General features: G+C 41.5%; 1 non-coding gene across 1 annotated transcript; it reads right to left on the bottom strand.

The window, feature by feature from the left end:
• Window positions 1–4,194: 4,194 nt before the first annotated feature.
• Window positions 4,195–4,268, bottom strand: TRNAI-AAU (transfer RNA isoleucine (anticodon AAU)). The gene has a single exon. It is a non-coding gene; the product is annotated as a tRNA-Ile (tRNA).
• Between the last annotated feature and the right edge of the window lie 15,557 nt (window positions 4,269–19,825).

Here is a 19,825-nt window from a genome sequence, read left to right as displayed (position 1 = left end):
TGTTGGTCTTCGTGAAAGGCTCTTGAGAGGATTGCTTTCTTGGATTAGACTCATTCCCCTTAAATCAGAAACATCTTTTCAGGTTGAAAATGATGGTGACTCTGCTGAACCTTATCTAAGGCTTACTTTTTTTTATCAAGGATATCACTCAGTGATACATGGAGACCTGCAACAAGGAAATACTGCGAAAATGATCCTTGGAAAATGTTAAAAACTTCCATTTCCATACTTTTCTAAAAATCAGTCCTGCAAGAACCAGCCTTGAGTAATTAATTCTATTATATACTGAGGAAAATAGTAAGTCAAACCGATATTGCAAACCTGTTTACATTATAACAGACCAAGGAGAGATGCAGCATCAGCATAAGCTTCTCATACTGTATGCAACTCAAACCGACAATGCATTGGATGCTGCTGAACGTCTCGCTCGTGAAACCGAACATCCAACTGTCCGACGAATTTCAATCTAAATGATATCCATCAAACCTCCCTAATAGCCATCCAAAGCTCTGTTCAAAACCAAGGCCACGTGAAAAGAACCGAAGTAACTCATGAATGCCCCAAATTTCACTGCAGTAAGAGCAAGGTAAATTAGCCAAGGCAGTTAAAGTTCAAAAATCCCAAAACGGAATGGAGACAAAATTCAAAGAAAAAAGCATAGGTTCAGGTTACCTTTTCCAAATCCAAGCATCAAAAAGACCGATCCAAACTGAGTCCACCGAAAGGAGTTGGCAGATACCTGTTTCAATCTACCATACAACAACCCCAAACCCTAATTTGTTGGGGATAAAAAGGTGAGAGGTAAGGACGGAGAGAGGACGAAAAATCGAGGAGGCGGACAAGAGACGAAGAAAGACCCTAAATTCGGAGACCACGAAAACCTGAAAGCTAGCGAAGGGAGGCAGTTGCAAGCTCGTCATTACCGCCGCCGAAGGTGAGTTTTTGCTTGAATCTCTCTGAAGCGTTTGATTTTTGGAGTGAGAGCGAAAGGTTGAGGATGAGCGAAAGAGATACGCGATTGAGAGAGGTGTGAGATAGAGAGATTTTGAGAGCGAAATCGATTGGGAGAAAGACGACTGAGTTTTGGATCTTTCATTTGCGTCCTCACTCTTTTTTTTCTTTTTTATTTGCTCTTTCTTAAACAGACCATTAAATTCATTTAAGTGACCATTTAGTTTCCCTTACAGTTGGTCATTAACTTTGGCCTATGGGTATTAGTAACATATTCATGTTTATCTCCACCAATTAATTTTTCTTTTGAAAACCCAACAGCCAGGCGGCTAGGGTTGTGTTTTATATTCCTCCATCATTTAGTTAAGTGGTCCATTAACAGTAGCCCATCTCATTTTAATTAATTTGTTTTCTAAACTATCTTCAGCTAGTTCTATTTATATACCCAAGTTGCTATTGTAAATAATAACTAATCATAAGTGGTCTAGTGGAGAGAGAGCAATTTCATTGCCTTTAGTGGAGTGGGTTCAATACTTGGGGATAGCAAATCTTCATGTTTTTATTTGTTATGCTTACTATTTTATTTTTTTATATATAACTTCCACTATTTATTTTACTTTTATTAATTTGATTTAGTCGTTATTTAGTGGTTTGTATTTTTAAATGCTTACCTTTTAGATTTAGTTAGGGGTTGAATTTCCGATATTGTTTTATTCGATTAGTCGATCTTTGCGTGTTAACTAATTTAGTTAGGTTATTAGTACCCATGTCCATACTTATACACATGTAAATAATCACATTCAACATTCAATTTCATTTCCTCATCACCTTCAAATACAATTTCAAGCCTTTCTTCCATTAACACTCCAATATTCAAACCCTTTTCTAAATAAAACGTGAAGAAAAAAGATTATCCTGGATGGAATATCCAGTTATAATCCTGAATATTAGGCTCAAGCTGTAAGAGCTTGTAAGCCATAAATATTCGTCTTCTCTCCAAAATATTTATGAATATCTAAACCATTTTCTTAATAAAGTTGGAAGAAAAAGATTGTCCTGGATGGAATATCCAGATATAATCCCGAATATTGGGCTCAAGCTATAAGAACTTGCAAGCCATAAATATTCATCTTCCCTCCAAAACATTCGCAAATATTCGAATCATTTTCTTAGCAATATTGGAAAGAAACAGACTGCCTGGGTTGAATGTCCAGACGTATTCCCGAGTACTAGACCCAAGCTGTAAGAGCTTGCAAGTCATAAGTGCTCGTCTTTCAAACTCCAAAATACTTAATTCCTATCTTAACCTCTTTCAATAAAGATGGAAATGGAACATGGTGTATACCGTGCACTCCTGAGATTAAGATTTGAGATGGATGCCTCGCTTATCTTAGCTCTCGCCATCGTTTAAAATTTTCAATGCGGTTTCTTCAAACCCTTTCTCAATCAAATTCAAAACACCTAATTTTTATTAAACACTTTTCGCCAATAAAGATGGAAATGGAACATGGTGTATACCATGCACTCCTGAGACTAGGATTCGAGATGGATATCTCGCTCATCCAAGTTCTCGCCATCACTCAAAATACATCCAACCAATCAAATTCTTTCTCGCCACCGCGCGATTAATCAAAAACCTTTTTCATAAATGAAAGATATATTGTCTTAAGATGATACAAAATAATGTTTCGGCCACGATTGTTGAGTCGAGATAAGTGACGCTTTTCCGAATGTAGATTTATAAATCCGTTCGATGTGTGGTATGCGTCCACTCCTCATCTGTTTTGGGTAAAACAATGTTTATGTCGATTAATACAGTATAGCTTTCGCTAAAATCGACCAACAAACAAACATTTTTCTACCAAGAACTACGTAAGCCTTGATTTATCTTTTGAGATACGTAGGAGCAGGATTTTTAAATCTTGTCAGGCCCACTAATAAAAAACTTAGGTGTAGTCCTTCGTCAAAAATCCAAAAACATTCTCTTCTCATCCTTCATTTCTTTCCCACCTAATAATTCGAAAAGCCTAATATTTCAACTAACACTAACGCACACAACTAACCTAATGGTTCCCGTTGAGTACAACGGACGTGAGGGGTGCTAATACCTTCCCCTTGCGTAATCGACTCCCGAACCCTAATTTGGTTGCGACGACCAATAATCATTGTCGTTTTGTCTTGGGTTTTATCGATATTTCCCCTTTCCTTTTTAGGAATAAATAAAGTTCGGTGGCGACTCTGTTCAGTCCATCATTGCGAGCGTGCGATCGCGCTTCGCTTTAAAGTCGTATCCCCATTTTTCGAGGTGCGACAGTTTCCATTATAATTTTTATTTGCTTCTTGTTCGTTTACACATCATAAGCAAAACCGAATCATAATTCCATTTATACAATGCCCTTCCACTTAAGAAGAACTTGGTTGATAGTTTTCGAAGGTACTTCTTATTGGTCATGGATGCATTCTCAGGGTATTCTTGGATTTCCAAGAATCTCATGATGTCGTAGTACCAAGGATGGCCATCAGCTCCGTCTTCGGCTGCCAAACAATAAGCAGGCTTGTCTACGTAGTCAAGGTGGAAAAATTGTGATTCATTTTTCTATTTGACCTTAAACATGGATGAAAGAGTTTCTAATGCATCGGCCAACTGATTTTCTTCTCGAGGGATATGATGGAAGGTAATCTCATCAAAGTATAGGATGAGCTTTAGGACATTCTCCTTATTAGGGATCAACTTGTGATATTGGGCTTCCTAATCTCCTTTGACTTGGCTGATGACCAAGGATGAATCTCCATAGACTTCAAGAATATTGATCCTAAGATCAATAGCAACTTCTATACCGAAGATACAAGCCTCGTACTCTGCCATATTGTTGGTACACTCAAAACACAACCTTGCAGTGAAAGATATTTGCCAACGATATACTCTACCGGTTAATGTAGACTTCTCAAAGATGTACTTGACTGGATCCATCTTGAAGATTAAGAGTGTCGTATGCATGAGCATGTATTTCCTTAGGCATTTGGGAGCCCAAGCAAGGGCACATCAGGTTTTCTCAAGCATCAGATACCTAATCTCACAATCAGTAAACTTCTTGCTTAAGTAGTATATGGCATGCTCTTTTCTTTCAGATTCGTCATGTTGATCGAGGACACATCTCATAGACCCCTCAAGGACTCTGAGGTATATGATTAAAGGTCTCCCCGGCACAAGAGGCATCGCAAATTTTGCAAAAATATTTTAAATGGCCCATGCAGGTCTCGAACCTACGACCTTCGCGTTATTAGCACGATGCTCTAACCAACTGAGCTAATGGGCCACTTGTTTAAAAAGGTTTGAAGATTCATATGTGACAGCAAATATCATAACTATGATTTTAAGTATGGAATTAACGATGAAACATAATTTTAAAAATGTGATTTTTGAAATGGATTAAAAGATTATTTTTAATTGGGTAGGGAAGATGGTGGAGGATTAAAGTTATGTTAGGAATATCTTTAGGGAAGTTCAAAATCTTCTCATAAATTTTAACGAGGCTTGAACATCATTTGCAATTAAGGATGCAAATAACAAACTGCAATTAAGGATTTGTAATCTTCCCCACAGATTGGTCTGCCTAGTAGCATCTCCTGTTAAGGGTTCACCACATCCCTAGCAGATAAAAATTACAAAAAAAGAGAATCTCGCATCAGCACATATCATGTCATATCATATCATATCATATCATATCATGTGATATCATATCATATCATATCATGTCATAAGGATTCAGGATCAAAATTCGGGTCTTCTTAGTATTTAACTATCTCCCACTATGATCATATGAAGAGTGTCCTGCTTCATATTCTCTAGTTGAAGACGCTTAAATAGGGGCAACTGTCATTCCCCGATTTTGGTCCTCAATTTTTTCATTTTTTCATTTTTTATTTGGCACATGGCCTAAAGTTCATTTGCATACATTCATGACCAAAGGCAACCGTCCATTCCCAAATCCATATTTTTGTTAAAACATTGGCCTAAAGTTCATTTGCATACATTCATGACCAGAATGCTTTGGTGACCCCTCGAGCTCTCACACCTGTGTCACCATACCTTCCATGGTACAATCCAAATGCAACATATGAATTCCATAAAGGAGCATTGGGACATGACCTGCATTCTTGCTTAGCGCTGAAAGCCTTGGTGCGAGAGTTGATTAACAAAAAGAGCTTAATCTTTGAAGAAGATCACCCGAAGGTCAAATGCGAATACCATACTGGAACAATGGGGCACTCCATCGAGGAATACAAGAGTTTTAAGCTCAAGCTGCAAAGATTGATTGACATAAGGTCACCAACACTCAGGGAGGAAGGCTCAGGTACATATACTTTGATCTCTGGGCCAGGTAATGAGGAAGGGAAAGGACCCGTGAAACCCCTCAAGGTTTGGTTCCACAAGGAAGATGTCAGGGATGTGGCTAATGAGCTATCATTGTTTCCTGGTAAGAGCATTGAGATACCGTCTTGGATTTCCAATGTCACGACCCATATCAATGAAAGAAAAGGAGAAGTGAGTAGTGGATCCAAGAGGGTTGCGTTCAACGATGAGATTGAAGGAAAGGAATTTGATGATCATCATGCCAATGTCAAAAAGCTTGTTGATCCCAACCTTCAAGTTTGAAGAAGTCAATTCCCTAAAGCTGGCAATCATTTGGTTGTTTCAGCATCTCTTTTGGAGTTTCCTCGCATGTTGATTGTTAATTGCTTTTAAGCATTGTTGTTTTCTTTGAATTGGTAAGATTAATGAAATGTTTATGCATCTTTTGAATTAATCCATTCGTATTCACTCGTTTTTCATTCATGTTAAAAAACAAAAATACTCCTCTCATTCACTTTTGTTTATCAAACCGTTGTGTTAACAAAGATTGGAAAGAGGATGATGAAAACGAAACACCTGAAATTGTTGTGGTATGCTTTTGAGTAAAACCTTGTCGAGGATGTAAGGCATTGTTTCAAATCCCCAAACACTGGAGTGATAAGGAGTTAATCCCTAGACAACCACTTTGAGCCTAGAAGTTGGTGTTTATTTCGGATCTAAAACCCTTAATCTTAACCTGGGGCAGGGTAGTTATGTTCAGATAGTTTGATCGTGCATTCGATCTTTCAAAAAAATCGTCCATAGGTACACCCTCCAATTAGATTCAACCACATGTTATCCTTCGCGCACATGTTGAAGTGTCGAAGAAGCTAAGAAAAGCTAAAATTAGTGTTGGTTGATCCTTATCCACTAATAATGTGGTAGTCAACACCTTTAAAAAATAAAAAAAAAAGCCCGCTAAGTCAAATACCACAAAATGACTTAGGCAAAAGTCAGGGCATCCCGATGGACCGAAAGCTTCAAAGAAGCGGTCCAGGCAAAATCAGGGATAAAGAAAATCAATTAAAAGAGGTCACTAAATCCTCAACAAAAACAAAATAAGGTGGCTGCCATTCAAGGAAATCTATCTTGAACCCTCATCTTTACCATCACACCTTCGAACCCTCTTAGAAGTCGAATGCGTGTGTCGAATTAACTGAATATAGGAACTGGAGATCATCAAGAAGAAGGGGTGGGTAAAAATAAATTTTGAGCCTTATATCCTTTTGTTTCAAAAAACCGTGAACCAGACCACGTTACAACCCTTAAAAGACCTAATTAAGACAGGGTTTATTTTGAAAGCATACTATAACAAGGCTGTGTTAACTTGACTCCAAATGATTTTGTTAATCATTTAATGGCACCAACTTGCATACTGTGAATAACTTGATCACCATTGTGTTCTTATCAATGACTCTTTCACTGTATTTCACCCATTCATATCAATAAACTTTGAGTTTAAATTTTTGCATAAACATTGCATTAAAATTACCATTTTTTGAATGCACAATCTTATTTGCGAGTCAACACTTAGCATCAAAGAAATTCCAAATACAGTTGAGGAACTTGATAAAGTGAGAGAAGTCTAGTCAGGGGCAAATCACTTTGAGCATCAGTTAATTCGAGCTAATCACCCTAAGGGTCATCTCGCCAAGAGTAATTTGTTTCAAGACTCAGACCGGGGCAAGTCACCTCAGAGCTCAATAAGTCCAACTATCCAAAAGACAGTCAATCAAGAGTCTACCATTCCAACATTTGGTTAGTCAAGTTCGAACCATTGCAAGTTTCAAACACTTGGGGCAAGTCATCTTGAGGTAGTCTCATGGAAAGTTGTTTCCAAACTCACTTCCAAGGTGAACATTTCCAAAGACCCAACAGACTGGGGCAAGATGAGCCACAGAGGGGCGGGACCTCTTTCTTCATGCTTTCAAACTGCTCAAACAAATTTTGCCATACGTCAACCACTATTGAGTTTAAGACGAGTGCCCGAAAATTATGCTAGCATGATTCATGAATCCTCCAAAAGGATCCCATTGGCTAAGTTGTGGCTGTCAAGCTTGATAAAATTCTCCTTTGGCAACATCTATCGCAAAATATTTGGTTGAGTTTTCGGTGTTGAGGAATCATGAGCTTCCATAAAAAGCCTTTACAAACTCCCAGTCTGCCTATTGTCAGCATTGCATATCATGATCATTCATATATCATGCATAAAAAAGATTTCAAATCATACATAGCCGAAGTGTACTTCGGGCTCATTTTGCATTGACCCAGGTCTTGTTGTTGATCCTATACCCTTTGACCTCTAATTCCAGTGTGTATTTGGTGCCCTTAAACCAACATCCAGTTTTCGCGGTCATTTTCAAGTCCATTTGTTGTTGGCAAAAACCGTTAAAAGTTGGTTATAATCCATTACTTACGGTTAAGAGTCCAATTGTTGTTGAGCATTGTCAGGTCATATATGAACCTATTGTTCAGTGCTATTCAGGTCATATATTGTCGCATTACGCGAAAAACCGGCGGGAAAACAAGAACAACAGAGCCGCCACCGTGCGTTATTTATCCCAAAAGAGGGAAAGGAAACGCTCAGAGTAAACCTGGAAAAAGCATGGTCTCGCGACCAAAGAGAATGGGATCGGGAGTCGGTTATGCGAAGGGAAGGTATTAGCACCCCTACGCATCCGTCGTACTCGACGGGATCCACGCACAATAGGAAGGAAAATGGTTGCTAAAATCACTCCTCAAACACACACACACTGGCTGAAAGAGACACAAGAAACAAACAAGACAGACTCGGCAGGATATCGCATCCTGGGCCTACTTAGTCTATCTAGCATAGACATCAGAGTCAAAGTAGTTCGGACATGGGAAACGACACATGCTCGCTAGGATGTCGCATCCTATGTATACGTATCTCCTTTGGACGAAGGAGAATCAGAGCATTCGTAGCTCGGCTAACACGCACACAAGCAAACACAGGCAAAGGCAAACGTGGAGCCTGAATGCCAATCACTGGGCTTACATCAGCATCCGAACCAAAAACACACACAAGGAGGCAAACGAGGAGCCTGAATGCCAATCACTGGACTTACATCAGCATCCGAACCAAAACACACGCACACTGGAACCCGAATGCCACTCGATGGACTTACATCAGCTTCCAAGCACACAACAAGAAGAAGGGTCTCGATTGCGACTAGGGCAAGAGAAAGGGGAGGTCTCAATCGCAACGAGGGCGAGAGAAAAGAATTAGTGTTAGTGGTAAGTCAAACTCGACAAGACATCGCATCTCGTGCCTACGTATCTCATCTGGACATGAGAATCAGAGTTGCCGTAGTTCGGCTAAACTATTCCTGTTTGTTTGTGTTTTTTAAGTGGACAACGTCACTACGCAATCTACCGGATGCTCGACCTTTGGAGACTTACTCACCTGTGGTAGAAGGAGTTGACGTATCCTTAAGAGGGGATAATGTTTGTTTGTGTTTTAGGAAAGCTCAAGCAAGAAAGGAAGTCCTATACGAAGGAACCGTGCTACCTTAATTGACATGCAAACGAGACTACGCGGAGTCTAGCAAACCTAGGGGATACAATCACACCACACAAATATATACAGCATGAAATAAACACACCAACAAGGGGCTCAAACATCAGGGTTAGGCTTTAGTCGAGGGGTCATATCAACCTCAACAAACAAGCCTCTGTATCGGGGTCAGGTTAGCTCTTAACCTTGCCATTGAGGGGCTAAGGTGAAGCCAGATGAAAGGTGATGAGGGGTGTGCCTCATTGCTTCTATCTCTGGTCAGAGAGAGCATCAGACAAAAGGAGCGTGGGTCCAGAATGGGGGGACCCTTCTACGCTCAGGACATAGACTCGACTGTACAATGTACAAGATCTTGGGCTTGGATCTCAATGCTACAACCATGTGATGGGAGCAAGGAGAAGACTCACAGAATAGTGGGGGATAGATTGCTTATCCCTACCTTCCACCAATTGCCTCAAATGAGGACTTTTCCTGCTTGGGACAAATATAAACATACACAAGCATTGCCTCTTAAGGAGGACTTCGGACAGTTTGCCCGGCCCGGTAACAGCCGGGTCTCCAGACTACATGAAGAAGAAGGTTCTATACCTCAATGCCAATTGCTTATAAGCAAAGCAATGCAAGTTCTTAAGAGAACTGAGCAACTAGGGGTACCTGGAAACAGTCAAACAGAATCAGCATCCCATCCATAATCAGACAACAATATAATGATCAATCAGTAAGGTACAATCAAACAATAATGGGCACAGCACAAAGCTCAATGTGAACCAACATCCTACAAAACAGCCACATTAGTTTACAAGTCAAGTAAGATAATCCCAAATGTGAAACAATATCCTTAAGCCTTAACTTCTTAACCTGAAAAGCCAAAGACAAGTTCAAATGTAAGTGACAAGACCACTAGGACTAGCCTAGGGTCCAAAAGAAGGAAAAATCCTAAAACAGCAACCAATTCATGATCAAAGTCAAGCTATTTCAACAACAAAGGGATCCCAATTGGTCCCATATCCAAACTATGTACACATCTCAATCTATGCAACATGTAAGGCAAAGTGAACAAACATGGATCATATAAGAGCAACCAGCAAGATCAAACTCAAGTAAATGCCAAAACAGCATGGAAAATTCCACAAAAAATTGTATCCTAAACAGAGGACCTTCAACAAGCTACATGTCAATTTTCAAGCAATTTGGACTAATGGAACAATGGGAATTAATTCAACATGTCTAAGCATGCAAAAACACAATCAAATGAAGTCCAAAAATATACATCAACTTCAATCCAATGGTAAACAGTGATGGTAAATGGTAAATGGATGGGACCAAAGCTAAATGCAAGCTTAATGTGTTAGGAAACACTCTATCAAATTTCATGTTCATATCATTCATCATGCTCATTCTATGCACAAAATAAGGCAAACTAGTTCAAAGGAAGCACTAAGCCTACAAACAGAATTATTGCATTCATATCCACATCAACACAATCCCAAAAATTCTCAAATAAATTACACCTAAACAGGGGGTATTCAAGGTCTACCATGTCAAATTTGAGCTCAATTGGGCAAATGGAACCATGTCAATGAAAATCAACAAAAACAGACACAATTACATGCTCCAAATCACAACATCAATACATGAACTCACTTCAAAAATTCATAACTCAATGAAAACAAAAAAGAAATGGATGAGACCAAAATAGGGAGGTCCTAACATGTGTCTACTACAAGCATGTCAAATTTCATGATCATACAATACCACATGAGCATTTCTCAATCAATCTACCAACATGTGTCATATGAGCTTGCAGATTTGTCTAACAGAAATGAAAAATCACAATCAAATTGAAAATGCAATGTAAAATTCCACAAAAATTATCATAGCTTCCTAACATGTCAATCAACCACCATGCAAAATTTCATTTCATTTCAACATGCATAGACCACTCAATTAAATCCAGCAAATTGACATCAAGAGGTGTGACACAAATTGTCACACCTAAGTTCCAAAATTCATATCTCTATGGCCAGGAATCAAAAATGCATGAAATTTACATGGAAATAAACCTCATCCGGTTAAGAATCATCACAAAAATTGGCAAGAATTTATTTTACATCATGTGCATTTCACAATGGAATTAGTCAAAGGTAGCAAAAATGGACATGTATGGAAGAACCCTAGGTCAAATACTATTTACACCAAGCACGACTTTGACCAATAGGTCAAAAAAATTCTACACAAGTCAAGGAAGTCAACACAACAACTCTCACATTTTTCTGATTTTTCTACATTTTTCTATGAATTTTTAAAGGTGTTTATGAATTTTAATGAATTTTTTAGAATTAATTGAATTAAATGGAATTTGACAATGGCAGTATTGTAATAATCCAGGGCCAGCTCAATTCATTAATGCGGTGGCGAGATCCTATTGGTGTGGAGCGGCGGGAAACGTGATTTGAAATTGGAACCAGCCAAAATTGGATCGAACTGTAGAAATTTTCCAGAAAAGTTCTTCTTCCTCGCGCGCTCAATCCCCCTCCATGGCCAAAGTCGGTTTTGCTCAAAACTCAACCAAATCTCACAAACTAATACTCATTGGAAAGGTCCGAATGCATAGATCACGAGTATATAATCTAATCAACCTAAACCTAACCGTGTAAACCGGATCGATCGTTTAAAGTTTCGCATTCAAAGCTTCGAGTTCGGATTACATGAGCTACAGTTCATCATTTGCTAAACTACTCGCATCATCATGACCTATACTCAATGAACTACAGCACGCACATAAGAATTAATCGAATCGTGATGTTCGAATCTTGGAGATACCTGTTATGGCAGTGGTGAAATCGGTGGAATTCGCGTGCTTCAGCTCCAAACAGGTGCAATACGAACTTGAGGAAGTTGATTGATGCGTCCAGGTCCAATCGCGGTGGTTCCTAGTGCTTGCAAATCGAATTCACCATGAATGAAGCTTCCTTGCACAGTCGAGTTTTGGTGCGAATTTGATGGTGAAATGCGGAAACAGATGGAGATGATGATGAATCAAGATCAATGCCAAAGGAATTTCGAGAATTGATCAAGAATTGGTGAAGTTTGATCAATTTTTGTGTGAAGTGTTCTTGAGAGATTTTCAGAAATTGGAGAGAATTTGGATCTGATTTTTGGGATTGTGAAAATCTGTTATGCTTAGGAAGTAATTAGGCTTTTATATGAATCCTTAATCCACAATTAACCAAGCCATTAATCAAATTGCATTGTTAAGCAAATTGTGCATTTCACTCAAAGTGGCCAAAATGCCCTTTCTCTAAAACAGTCCATATATCAGCTCAACTTTGATTCAAACAAGTCCAAAATATCACATGTGATGTGTAGAAACAAGTCTCATTTCCATTGGATGCTTATTTTTGAATTTCACCATTTGATAGCAAAATGTCCAATTTTAACCATTGCATTTTTCAAACCAAATCTCAATTTACAAAGCCTATGCATAAAGTGATGATTCAAACACATTCCAAATGCCATTCCTGAGGTGTTGCAAAAAGTCCCATCTCAAAATTCCAAATGTTTTGACATTTGGACAATTTTGCCCCTGATCCAATTTAACAGTCCAGTTGAAAAGTGACTTTTTGCATTGGCCACTTTTGGAAAAATCCAATGATGCACCCTTGAAGTACATGTCAAATGGAGTTTGTGCATATAAAGAACTTGCAATTTGGACCAACCATGTGGTAGTTATGGCCTCCTGATTACGGGTCCTTTTTTGAAATTCATCTGACCATATCTTGCAAACCACACATGGGATTTTTGAGTTCTTGGACTTTTTGGAAAGGTGAGAACAAGATCTTCAACTTTCATGTTGGACAAAATTCCATTTGAAGCTTGTATGATGAAGTTATTTTGAGGAGAAAAAGTTTCCATTTTGGGCAGCTGAGATTACAGGTCATCTGCTATTTTTGGAAATTTTCTGTCTGACCTCCAAATCTTCGACCTTGGTCTTTGGCATGTCAAATGAGACTTATATGGACATGAATGAGGCCTTTCAAACCATTTCCCACCTTCCAATCCATAAAATCAGGCACAGTTGACCACAGTTGACTTTCTAGGGTTTCTGGTTGACTGAACAATGACTGGTGACTTCTGAGCATCCAATCTTTGGCCAAACCACTTCAAAATGATCCTTGGACCATATGAGCTTGATAAATCAACCCTAGGGCTTTGTCTTAATGAAAATGGCACTTGCTTGCCTGATTGACTGGTTCTCCTGATCAGTTGACCTGATTCATCAACTGAGCTTGCACTTGGGCACATGGACAATGCAATGTTATGCAGTGGACATTGTTAATGCTATGACCTAGTATGCAATGAATGTACACAATGGTAGGGTGCAAATTTGAGGTGCTACAGCTGCCCCTATTCAATCAACTGGGAACCCGAACGGATGAGAGCATCGGCTGTCAGACTTTCAGGGTAAACAGGGATTGAATACCAAGAACCGTAGAAATTTGCACACTGCTGGGGATTATTTTTGTTTTCTTGTTTTTTGAGGTACAACCACATCCCGACATCGACACACGATGCGTGGGAACAGGAATCATCTCCACTAGAGGCCAACGGGCAACTAGGAAAAACTCAACGTTTACCAAGACCAACGGAGAGGTAAATCAACTCTACTGAGGATAACCAGGAAAGGATACAACCATACGTCAGCGGACGCAATGGGAAAAACTCAACGTTTACCAAGACCAACGGAAAGGTAACCAGTCATCATCGGATGAATGGAAAGAGATATACAACCATACGTCAGCGGACGTAATGGGGAAAAACTCAACGTTTACCAAGACCAACGGAGAGGTAACCAGACATCATAGGATGAATGGGAAGAGATATACAACCATACGTCAGCGGACGAAATGGGAAAAACTCAACGTTTACCAAGACCAACGGAGAGGTAACCAGACATCATAGGATGAATGGGAAGAGATATACAACCATACGTCAGCGGACGAAATGGGGAAAAACTCAACGTTTACCAAGACCAACGGAGAGGTAACCAAACATCATAGGATGAATGGGAAGACTCGACCAGACGTCATAGGACGAAAGGGAGAAGCTCGACGTTTATCGACACCAACGGAGAAGGAGAAAACTCAGCCAGACGTCATAGGACGAAAGGGAGACTCAACGTTTATCGACACCAACGGAGAAGGAGGAAACTCAGCCAAGACGTCATAGGACGAAAGGGAGACTCAACGTTTATCGACACCAACGGAGAAGGAGGAAACTCAGCCAGACGTCATAGGACGAAAGGGAGACTCAACGTTTATCGACACCAACGGAGAAGGAGGAAACTCAGCCAAGACGTCATAGGACGAAAGGGAGACTCAACGTTTATCGACACCAACGGAGAAGGAGGAAACTCAGCCAAGACGTCATAGGACGAAAGGGAGACTCAACGTTTATCGACACCAACGGAGAAGGAGAAAACTCAGCCAGACGTCATAGGACGAAAGGGAGACTCAACGTTTATCGACACCAACGGAGAAGGAGGAAACTCAGCCAAGACGTCATAGGACGAAAGGGAGACTCAATGTTTATCGACACCAACGGAGAAGGAGAAAACTCAGCCAGACGTCATAGGACGAAAGGGAGACTCAACGTTTATCGACACCAACGGAGAAGGAGAAAACTCAGCCAGACGTCATAGGACGAAAGGGAGACTCAACCAGACGTCATCGGACGAAAGGGAGAAGGAGAAAGCCACTTCACGAGGGAAAGGCACCACAACCGGAAACCGAATAGGACGTCTATTGGGAATTCTGGCTGGGAAATCAACCAGACATTAATGAATGACTGGGAATAGGGTATACAATCAGACGTCATCGGACGAATGAGAAAAACACAACGTTTATCGAAACCAACGGGGAGGTAAATCCACTTGGGGAAGGGTACAACTATACGCCATAGGACGAATAGGAAAAACTCGACGTTTATCGACACCAACGGAGAGGAGGAGACTCTGAGGGGAATCATCTGGCCTTACCAAATGATCTGCGGGGAATAAGCAACTAGACGTCATCGGACGCATAGGAAAAACTCGACGTTTATCGACACCAACGGAGAGGAGAAATCTTCTGGGGACGACCCTGTGGGGAAAGATATCAACTATACGCCAACGGACGCATAGGAAAAACTCGACGTTTATCGACACCAACGGAGAGGAGGATTCTTCTGGGGACGACCCTGTGGGGAAAGATATCAACTATACGCCAACGGACGCATAGGAAAAACTCGACGTTTATCGAAACCAACGGAGAGGAGGATTCTTCTGGGACGACCCTGTGGGGAAAGATATCAACTATACGCCAACGGACGCATAGGAAAAACTCGACGTTTATCGACACCAACGGAGAGGAGGAACTTCACTAGGGAAGGGACGACGTTACGAACATCGAAAGATGATGTTTACTGACATCAAAGAAGACCAGACACTACGCATGACTGGGAAAGCACCGAAAGATGGTGTTTACCGACACCAAAGAAGACCAGACACTACGCATGACTGGAAATCACCGAAAGATGGTGTTTACTGACACCAAAGAAACAACACACGCGGGTGCTGACAGGATACTGGCATCTACAAGATGGCAGGGCAAGGCTACACACTTGCAGGGGATCTCACTGGGGAACAAGGTCACGACAGCGAGCCAACAGGAAGGAACACCAAGGATACCGGGTTGTAGGTATGAAACAGGTGACCGACCAAAGCGTGAATTGGTTTGTGTTCCAAAACACTCAACATCCTGAAGAGGGCTAGAAAAGCAGTCTTGTTAAAGGATGGACATTCGATTCCACAAGGAATACGAATCTTACTCGACTGGGGAGTACGACTTCGACCCAAGAGCGCATGAGACGTATTATCTATAGCCGTCAAAACGTAGATAATATACTCGCATGGAAGATTATCCATAACCGGGTTGTAGGTTGTTAGATGGATAAAACGACCGAAATCAACCTGAAGAGAGCGAAAGCAAACTTGTTAAAGGATGGAAATTTGATTCCACAAGGAATACGAATCTTACTCTGCTGGAGAAAACAATCAAAAGACTGACCAGAGAGTGCATGAGATATATTATCTATAGCCGTCAAAACGTAGATAATAATCTCTCATGGAAGATTATCCATAACCGGGTTGTAGGTTGTTAAATGGATAAACGACCGAAAAGAAAGGCATCAGGGTACCAGACTAGGTATGCAAAAGATGACCAATAAAAAAAAAGGATAAAGTTGCTAACTCGGAGCAAATACCCAAAAGAAAGGGGGAGACCCCCTGGGGACAATACTGCTTGATCAAGGCAAGTATCCAGAGGGGACAAGACTATCAATACCGCAAACTGGGTACTGATAACTGCAAAGAGGGGATTACATCTACCGGTTTGACAAGTAGAAAACCACGAAGACAGTAACCGTCATCAACTAGGATGAGCACAAGGGGTTAACTCCACCAAGGGGAGAACGTGGGATTTTACAACTACCAGCTTGTGGGTAGAAAACCACAAAAATAGGACTTACAACTACCGGTTTGCAGGTAGAGGCCAACAAACAGAATGAACCACAAAGGCTACCTCTGCTAGGGGATGAAAGTGGGATTTTACAACTACCGGCTTGTAGGTAGAAAACCACGACGATAGGACTTACAACTACCGGTTTGTAGGTAGAGGCCCACAAATTCCGCTGAGGATAAGATGAATGAGTGCCGGTTAGTGAGCAACTATTCATTTATGCCCCAGGGAAAAACAGGAGACAACCCAAATAGGCCAATTCAGGATCGATCCGAAAAGGCAGACTGGATCAAGACTCATCCTAATGAGGAAAGAACTCAATAGGGAAAACCCATCCCGAGGGGGAGGGAACGGAAACAACCGTCATCCACGAGGGTATAACTCAATGGGGAGCGCAGAAGGAAATGGTAGACACTTTCTGCTTAAAGGGTCAACTCTACATGGAGAGATCAGACACCCCCACATCTGCTAAGGAAAAAAGATCCAAGCTGGCAAGATGCTACCAATTGGGGAGTAACAAAGATGGGGATACCCCCTCACTTGCGGGGTCACTTGTTGGGAAAACACCTCTCTCAACCCTGCTGGGGAACCCAATTCTGAAATCGATCCAAGCGATGCTAAACTCTTTCCAACAACCCATTCTTGGTCAATTCAACACGGCCTCGGGCTAATGGATATGCTTGCAATGCAGATGCATGAGTTTTTTTTTTTTTAGTGTAATGCCCCATGATTATGGAAAGGCTACGCACTAATGATGCAATATGCTATGTTTATCTACATGATGAATGCATAAACACGCGTCCCCTCTAGAGACAACATCGGGGAACTCCAGGGACTGTGCTGAGGATCTCATTACCACGTCAATTTCCACCCTGCTGGGGAAAGACAAACCTTGCTGGGGATGATCTCCATCGAACCCGGACTGCTTAGAGATTACCCTGCTAGGGGAGGCAACCCATGCTTATCTCTACTGGGGATGATTTTCTCCGAACCCGATCCGCTCGAGGACCTCGCTGAGGGAAAACCATCGACACAAACTCTGCTGGGAAGACAGCTTCAGACTTGGGAAACAGTCACAACTCCGCTGGGGATACGGTAACCTTCAGGCTTGCTGAGGAGGCACTGATCTCGAATCTGCTAGGGAGATGACACTCTCAAACCCATTGGGGAAATACAGCCTATCGGGCACGGGCCGCCCTTCGATTCGTCGAACACTGGTGTTCACCATCCTACCATAGTGTTGACTTTCCACTTTTGAGAATTCCCAGGCTCATCTGGACTTTTCTAATTCATCCCACGAGGATCGAACTCCTGGGATTCATGCAAACTTCCCGGTCCTCAGACTTTGAAGAGTCTTCTTGATTAAACCTTCCAGGATCGTCGTCGTAATCCTTCATCGTCCTTTCACTGTTCGTCTGTCCCTTGCCCCTGGTTGGACTCTGTGGGGATCTTTTGTCAAAAGGCTTCATATCACTACTTGCCAGCGAATGAAGATATCTCACAGTGCTTGCACAAGAGATTGTTAGATAAAATCGTGCCTCAGGCGTGCCCCGGATTTCAACATCTAGATCACTCAAACTTCCGAATAAGATTTCCAGATTTCAATCTTATAAGCATGCATCGGAAGGGATCTCTATGTTTCGAAATGCAAATATTCTTATCAAAATAAACGGATGTTTTCGTAATCAAAGCGGTAATGAAAACAAAAACAAAATTATTTGACTGAACACGCATTTATTGACTGAAACAAAAAAAGTGGCTCAGAATTGAGCAACACACCGGAAGCAAACCCTGGAAAGAGGTGATTGCGTACAAAGGAAAAAAATCTATCCTATTGGCAATGCGGAACCATGATCTCATCGGGTTCCAACTCGGTTACACCTCACATGTCCTCAAGACTTTCCTCACCTTCTGTCTTCTGAACAAGACGCTTCTGATCGATCTCTGTCGGAGACTAGCCAAGTCATATCTCAAGCACCAACGATCATGCCGGACGCAGTTGTTCGTTTCAATCCCTCTTTTGCCTGGACCGCCCTTTTGGGTTTCAGTCCACCGGAATACCCTTTTTTGCCCAAGTCGCCCTTGTGGGGTTTTCGACTTGCCGGGTGTACAGTTTTTTCATTATCCCTAACTTTTGCCCGAACTTTTTCTCTTTTTTTTTTTTTTTTTGGTTCGCCGGGATGCCCCTTTTTTGCCTGGACTCTTTCTTTTTTGTCCAGCGGGTCAATTTTTCCCGAAGTATCTTTTAACTGCGTCCGCATCCGCAGGGGATGGAAAATCCTCATCATCCGTGGTCGTCAGCAACAAGGCTCTGTCAGAGGAGACCTTTTCGACCCCGAATGGACATTCATAATTGTTTATCCACTTGTCCCACGATCGTCTCGAGGAGGAAGGATCCTTTTCAACACCATATCTCTCATGATACCCACGAAGTCCAACTTCTCGGTTAACAACACGCTTCATTCGCTGGGTACAACTGCCCCGCGGCAAATAACTGCCAGCCTCTTTTCCTCAATCAGGCTTAACGCGTCATACTGAGTCCTTATCTACTCATCCTTTTCAAGTCTCCTCATCCATCCGGACTCTTCACAATGAGATCTAGCCTCCAGCAGGCAATATCACTTCCATCCCATACTGAATGAGGAAGGCGTTGCCCCAGTAGATGCACGTACCGAAGTACGACACTCAGGATACCAATTTCATACTCAGCCACCATCGTTAGTGCATTCGAATGTTGTCGGGGAAGCACTAGCTCATTCACTTTAAACTCTCCCCATCAGACATCAGAACCCGTTCGGATTCAGGGTCAGGCCCCTCCTCCGGGATCGGTCACTCTCAATCTTTCGATTTGAGTACCTCGAGATGTCCTCATCAGGGACTTCAGACTTCTTTGGTTGAGAATCATCAATGGGTTGTTGGGCGAGATAACCATACAATACCCTCCTCTTGATTGCTTTCTGAGAGGTATACTGAATATCGTATTCAGTCAACATCATTTGCCCTCTCGCAACCCATCCGTTCAACGCTATCTCCTCAAGCACATACTTGATCGGATCCATTTTGGACATCCACAAGGTGGTGTGAACCAGCATACTGTCTCAGTCGGCGAGCAGCCTATGCCAAAGTACATCAAGTTTTCTCGAACAGTGAGTGTATTGTTTCACAGTCGATAAACTTTTTGCTTAGGTAAATTGCATGCTCTTTTCGACGAGGCTAGTCATGCTGACACATACACACCTCGTAGACCCCTTGAAGGCTGTCAAGTACCAGATTAACAATTGTTTCTTCCCTGGAAGGTATCAAAATCAGAGGTTCCTGCTACTCATTTTTTCTTTCCATGCCCCTTGGCAGTCATCATTCCACCTGACCATTTGATTTCTTTTCTCT

This window comes from Lathyrus oleraceus, chromosome 3 (genome assembly GCF_024323335.1).
Source record: "Lathyrus oleraceus cultivar Zhongwan6 chromosome 3, CAAS_Psat_ZW6_1.0, whole genome shotgun sequence".
Classification (NCBI taxonomy): Eukaryota; Viridiplantae; Streptophyta; class Magnoliopsida; order Fabales; family Fabaceae; genus Lathyrus; species Lathyrus oleraceus.
The sequence above is the reverse complement of the archived record's forward strand: the minus strand, read 5'-3'. Positions and strand labels throughout refer to the sequence as shown.